The sequence below is a fragment of the Propithecus coquereli genome, unplaced genomic scaffold (assembly GCF_000956105.1).
Source record: "Propithecus coquereli isolate 6110/MARCELLA unplaced genomic scaffold, Pcoq_1.0 Scaffold175, whole genome shotgun sequence".
NCBI lineage: Eukaryota > Metazoa > Chordata > Mammalia > Primates > Indriidae > Propithecus > Propithecus coquereli.
In genome coordinates this window covers 3,028,465-3,035,874 of record NW_012142190.1, presented here as the reverse complement: position 1 = coordinate 3,035,874, position 7,410 = coordinate 3,028,465, and positions in this window count along the sequence as shown.

Genomic DNA, 7,410 nt, shown 5'->3' with positions numbered 1-7,410 from the left:
TGATGAGAGTGGACACCCTTGCTTGTTCCCAATCTTAAGGGGAAGCATTTAGTCTTCAACCATTAAGTATGATGTAAATTTTTTTTATAGATGCCCTTTATCAGGTTTCTTTTTTTAAAAATCATGAATAGGCACTGGATTTTGTCACCTGCTTTCTATACATTTGTTTAAATGATCTTATGCTTTGTTCTTACCATCTAAAATTTTTTCATAGACTATCTCAGTTTTTCTCCCAAAGCCAAGAGGGTTTTTTTGTTTTTGTTTTTGTTTTAATTTTGGTGCTTTAAGGATGATACTTCACTGTCCTCTTTCTTCTCTTATTTTCAATGAGAAGTCTTTAATCATTTCTATCTTTTTTTCTGGTATGTAATATGGGTTTTTATCCCCTCTAGTTCTTTTTAAGATTTTTCTCTTCGCCACTGGTTTTAAGCAATTTGATTATAATGTACCCTTAGTGTACTTAGTGTAGCTTTTTTTTTTTTTTAATGTTTCTTATGCCTGGAGTTTGGTGAGCTTCTTAGATCAGTGGGTATATAGTTCTTATTAAATTTATAAAATTACAGTAATTATTTCTTCAAATATATTGATTTAAAGAGTTGTAGAACTTATACAGGTAGACAGGAAGAAAAAGTGAGAATAGTGCTATAAAAATTCCAAAGGGCAGGGAACATTTAGGCGGCGCTGAAAGACTGGAGAATAGATGCATTTTAGGTTTATGGAGATGGAACTGAGTACATTAGATGGTACATACTGTGGAGGACATTTATTTTTGGCATGAAGCCTTTGGACATAATGCAACAGATGACAAGAGGCCATTTGTGGCCCTTGAGTAAGAGAAGAATGGGAAGGAAGGGAAGCTATGTTTTAGTAAGACTGATCAGACAGTGATATGGAAGATGAAACAGAGTAAGGAGGAAGAGAGCAGAGGATGGGAGACCAATGTGGAAAAAGTGAGAGTCAGTTCTGTATCTCACAACAAACACAAGAATAAACTCCAAATGGAGTAGAGATCTAAAAGTAAAAGATGAAAACATACAAGTACAGTCCTCCCTCAGTATCCGCAGGGGATTGGTTCTAGAGCCTCCACCGCAAATGCTCAAGTCTCCTATATAAAATGGCATAGTATTTGCATAAAACCGACACACATTCTCCTATTTACAGCCATGCATCTCTTAACAATGGGGACACATTCTGAGAAATGCTTTGTTAGGTGATTTTGTCATTTTTGTGAATATCACCGAGTGTAGTGACACAGACCTAGAGGGCATTCCCTACTGCACACCCAGGCTGAATGGTATGGCCTTTTCCTCCTAGGCTACAAACATGTACAGCACGTGACCGTACTGAATACTGTAGACACTTGTAACACAATGGCAAGTATTCGTGTATCTAAACATAGAAAAGGTACAGTAAAAATACAGCATTACAATGTTATGGGCCACTGTTATATATGTGGTCTGTTGTTAACTGAAATGTTATTGCAGCATGACTGTACTTCACATCATCTCTAGATTGCTTCTAATACCTAATACAATGTCAACGCTACATAAATAATTGTTACACTGGATTGCTTCTTAACTTGTGTTATTTTTATTGTTGTATTTTTTTTTTAATTTTTGATCTATGTTTGTTTGAATCCTCAGAGGCTGAAGCCTTAGATATAAATGGCCGACTGTACTAGAACACAGGTGAATTTCTCTTTAACACATTAACTGCCATGTGAGTTGTATTTAACTCATGCTAGTTTTGAGCCCAAGGCCTCGTGAAGCAAAACCTGGGCAAAACCCTGCAGTTGGTTCGTGAAAATCTTACTTGTTGATGTTCTTATTGTTACAATTAATATTGACAAATTAATTCTAAAAACGTGGATTAAATTAATGGAAGCCAATAAATTTTGTTTTAAATTAAATTAGAAAGGATTGTTTTGTTTTCAAAATTTTTATTCTGTTTTCGTAATAAAACATCATGGCCCCAAGGAAAAAAATTTTTTTTTCTAGTGTGGCAGTCAATGTGTTAACCATGGTGTAGGGAAAGACTTTCTTAACTATGGTTAAAAATTCAGAGGTAGTAAAAGAAAAAATTAATAAATTTCAAAGTGGAAGTGACTAAATTACCTTGAATAGTTCTGTTATCTATTCCTGCATAACATATTACCACATACTTAGCAGCTTAGAAGAGCACCCATGTATTATTTCATAGTTTCTGTGGGTCAGGAGTCTGGGCACAGCTAGGCTAGGTCCTCTGCTCAAGGACTCACAAGGCTGTAATCGAGGTGCCAGCTGAGCTGTTTTCATCTGGAGGCTTGACTGGGGGAGAATCTACTTCCAAGCTCACTGAGGTTGTTGGTAGAATTCATTTCCTTGCACATGCAGGACTGAGGATGCTGGCCTCTTACTGGTCCTGCCTTCAGCTTCCAGAGGCTTCCTTCAGCTCCCAGTGCCTGCTCTCAGCCTCAAGAGGCTGCCTCCCCACCCCCCCCAGTTCTTAGAGGCCTCCTGAAGTTTTCCGACATGGTCTCTTCATCAAGCCAACAAATAAAATCTCTAGCACATGTTTGCTAGCAGACAGAGTCTTATACAATGCAACATAAGCATGTGGGTGACTCCCCATCACCTTTGCCATATTCTGTTGATTAGAAGAAAGTCACTGGCCCCACCCCCCTCAAGGAGAGAGGACTTTACAAGGGCATGAACATGAGGAGGCAGGGGTCGGGGGCACCCTAAAGTCTGTCCACTGCAATGGCCAAGTGTATGTTTTCTGCCATCAGCTGAAGCTGGAACTTGAGAACCAAGTGAAATCTATTTATAGGAAAAACAGGTGACCCTTTTTCTCCCTCGATTGTTGTGACTATTACATACATACCTACCACAGATGCTTTCTCTTGGGAGCCCTCACTATTGCCGTTAACTTATTTCCCACTGGAACACTGGGTGGTATCCAGGTCTTCTGTCGAATTTATTGGGCCACAGTTTCATTTACTTACTGTGGTTCTACTAGAATGAGGAGCAACCATTCTGTAATTTTGAAGCATAATTTGCATTTTCTTTTACTAGTAATAAGGTATGGAAAACTACAAGGGCAGCGTACACTGCTCTCAAAGGTCTTCCTCTTACTGGCCCCACGTGTATCTGCGCTCACCTCTTTAGCCAGGCACTTTCTTCCTTCTCCTCTCTTATGACTAGCCCTTTTTATCAGTTAGATTTAGGTTCACCTGATGAGGTCCCCCAATAACAGTGTAAAAGAAAACCGTATTGTTTTATCACTTAAAATATTTCAGAAAAGATGGCTGTCCAGGGCTGCCCAGGTAGCACCACTATGTCAATGAGGATTTGTACTCTAAAAATAAAAAAGAGAGAGAGAGTCATTCATTCTAGATGACAATAGCAATATGCCTAATTCAAAGGCAGGGCTGGGTGACTGAGAAGGAACGAGAGAAGAGGTGTTGGAACGGTCAACTTGCAATCTGTGAAACACTCTTCATTAGCTTTCAGGCCTTGGGAAATCCTTTCTAGGATGCTTTTTATAAAGTAATTTTTATGTGTTTCTTTTACTACCGTATTCAGTAACAAAGACTGTGTCTTCTGCATCCTTTTGTCCTGAATTCTCAACACAGTCCTCATTATATACAGATGTATAATATATAGAATCAGATGAATAGAACAACCCCTGCCACTTCTGCCCCAGCTCTATTGTGTTACTGGAAATCACAGTCCCTGACATTAGTTAGAAAGAGTGTTCCTAAGGAGGGAAGGGTTTACTGTGTTTGAAAAAATGACTTTGTTTGCTTACAAGAGAGACTCTGTGATCTAGGGGGCTGACAGTGCAGCCCTTGCCTAGCAAAAGTCCCTGTAGCTGAGAGAGAGGGAATGCAGGGAGACAGGTGAGATGGCTCTGTCTTTCTAGTTCACACTCACCCTTCCACCTGTGGGCCCTACCTGCACTCTGGGAGCTGAAATTCTTCCCGTGATATTGACCTGTATTTCTAGCATCCAGTACTTTTGCAACTTTGTGCCTCGTTCTTGTTTTCATGAGTATTGTAAGGCGTGGAATGCAGGAGGCAAATCAGAGCCCACTGGTTGGGATCTGTGTTATTACTGAGATCTTACATTGTGGAATTTCAGTGGGAATTGCCTCTTGCAAAAACCTTTCCAAAGCCCCAAATTCTTGATGTATAATAGAATACTGAAATAGTTGCATTCCTGACAACAGTATCTGTAAAGTAAATTTCTTTCCATTGAGTCTTATTTGCCCATTGATTTTCATTATAAACCAAAAATGTCTTTCTCTGAAAATCATTTGGCCCTAAGGCATCAGGAAAATCATGTTCTATGATACAGTAAAGTCTTCAAAATTGTTTATATAAAGAAAGATTTTACAGTTTCAGTGAAATAATCTCACAAAATGCAAATAGGATGTAAGAAATTATGAAGAGATCTGTATTTAATTGTTCTTTCTCATTTTAGCTTAAAGGTCTAAATGATAAATAAATTTACTGAATACAATTGCTAAATAAGAAAATTATAGCTTTATAAAACTTTTTTTCCAATATGCTAAGCAAAGATATATTTCATATTTCTTTGCTTTGCTTTGCTTTTTTTCGACATATTTTCCAACCCTTTCTGGAAACCATTGCTATCAGAAAACTACAGAGAGAGAGAAAGAGGAAGAGGAAGAGAGGGAGAGAGGCTGATCTGTTCTTAAGGGATTAAGAGAGAAAAACAGTGTCAACAGTCCAGAAAGTCATGGTCATTGAATAAATCAGAAAACCTCATTTGTCAAAATAAGCACCGACAATCTGATACATCTTCACAGTATGTCTTTGGCTAGCAGTATATTGAACTAGTTCTGCAATTTAAAAACTCTTTACTCACTAATTTTAATGAATTGAGCCTTTGCTAAAATTTATAATAGGCACCTATTATATATTTCATCAGTAATTGAGCACTTTTCATTTAATGTACTTTTTAGAAATATAAATAGGTTGGCATGCCATAAAAAATTAATTCTTGATTACATTTTTTTTTCTAGTACATGAAACTGTGAATTCAGGACATGACCACATACTGCAGAATATTTTTGGACCAACGCCTTGGATTACTCTGGGTTTGGCAAACCTTCAGCCCATGGGCCAAATTGGCGCTCAGCCCTAGTTCTTCCGACTCTTGACAAATATCCCCTATATGAGTGTGGGCCTGGCAAGAGCTTATGCAGCCCCCAGTGTGATTTTATTGCTGGGATTATTAAATTTTAGGGAAAGTCTGTGAAGCCTTAATGAAGTGCTGTGGAGAGCTGTAAACTGCAGATTTTAGCTCAACAAAATGTTGAAGGACAGTGGCTTCGTCTTGCAAGTCTTCCAGGTGATAACACCTCACATACCGCAGCTACCACAGCATTAGGGAACAGCACCTAACCCCAGACCTCCTCTTATTCAGAAACTACTAGGCTTGTCCTGATCTTTGATTCCTTCCTTCTTCCTCTCCTCTTTCTCCTTTTTAGCATCACACTGGGCACAGAGGAAACCCTTGACAAATATTTGCTGGTTAAGTAAATGAGTGATTTTTCCTTCATTAATCTTTCTCTCTTAATCATCACCATGTGTGTTTCTCTTCTCTTCCGATTGCCTTTCTCTTTTTCATTTTCTTTCACACTGTTTTCCTCACTGAAATGAACACAATATAGAACTCAAATAGCTTTAGACTCCGTTTTAGTTTTATAAAAGAATTAAAAATTCTTTCCTAGAAGAAAACTTAAAATTCATGTAGTCTGTGAGTATATTGATAAATTTAATGTTTTATAATTCTCAGAAAATAAGAAAGAGAAGTTTAGTTTTTAACCTTGATTGATTTCTCTCTTTACAATTACAAGCCCTTCATAGAAAAAGATCTTTTCATTCTTTATAATTGCTTAATGGGCTAAATATCATTAGGACAAAAGTCCCCAAAGGATTTTAATGTAGCAGCATTGAAGTAAGTAAAACCCTCTCTTTGTTTCTTTCCCCAATGCTACTTGCCTTTAAAGAGTTTACTTTAAGTACCAAAGATATTTAGTCATTTTTGTTTTTAACTTTCAAAGAGAGAGGGATGTCCTAAGAAAATAATATCCTCATTCTAAGCATAGCCATATTATATAAATCAAGAATAGATAATTATGATTAGAAACATATATCATCTTAGAATATTCTTTCTTTGAGGTGTCTTCACTTCTGGTCATATGCTAACTTGAGATGACATATTTGTACTACACAGGGCAGTGGGATTTTCTTGGGATATCATTGCCAATTAGGTAAGAGTGGTGACTGGGTTGGGGCTAAAGGTGGTGAAAAAGCAGAGCTAGGAAGGCCTGGAAGGCTAGTTTTTGAGTTATCATATGCCTGTGCATGTAACTCATAAAGAAGTGAGCGCAAAATAGTTCAACATCAAAACCTGGAATCAAAACACCGAGTGCCTGGGTGGGTGAGGTCTGTGTCAGATTGCACACGGCAGTCAGAGAGCCCGTGACTTCCCGAGGGCTGGGAAGACCTTTGCAGGCCCTTTGAAACTGCTCTCTTTCTCCAAATGCCAGAAACAATCCCAGATTCCACTTCCTCCCCAAGGAGAGATTGGTTATGTGTACAGAAAAGATGTTTCTGAAGAAATGGGAGCCTGTACCAGGAAGACCATGCACTGGAGAACAAACAGTGGAGGAGAATGTTCCGTTTCAACACTCACGTGGGTCTACATGAGAGCAAATTTGGCATAGACATAACTAGAGCTGGACAAATACAGCAGATGAATAATGCAGATGTGCTCTAAGTCAGATCACCAAGGTGTTATGGATGTGGAAATGGAGAAATAGCCATTTTAGCCCAGACCAGTGCGATAGGAAACAATGCGGTAATGGCCAGGACATAAAGGAAGAAAGGAATCTGTGCAAAAATAGGAGAGAGGCATTGTCCTGAGCCAGTGTCTGAGTGGCTATCAGGGGGACTTCTGGAGACATGGAAACATTCCCTAGATTGCTCTATCCTCCTACCCTGCCTTTCATTTCAGTTTCAGACCTCACAGAGGTAAAGGGACCTCCAACAGGAAAGCTTGAGAACCCCAGACTGACATTTTCAGTTAAGGGGCAATTTTTCCCAGGGCTATCTTTTCACAGCCAGAATGGCCCATCTGTGTTTTACTAAACAAAATGCTATTTTCTCTCATAGTAATTCCAATAATAACTTTTAAACCTTCATTTTCCCCTCCCTATCTCTCTAGCCATATTTCCTCTTTTGTGTATTTTCTGCTTAGGTTCCTTGCACATTTATCTATTGATGTCTTACTGCTTCTCTTATTGGTTAATGCTCTTTTTTGCTCATTTAAAGACTCTTGAATTAAGAAAAACGTTATGATTAACAGATGTTCTCCCCACAATAAACGTAAGGTACTA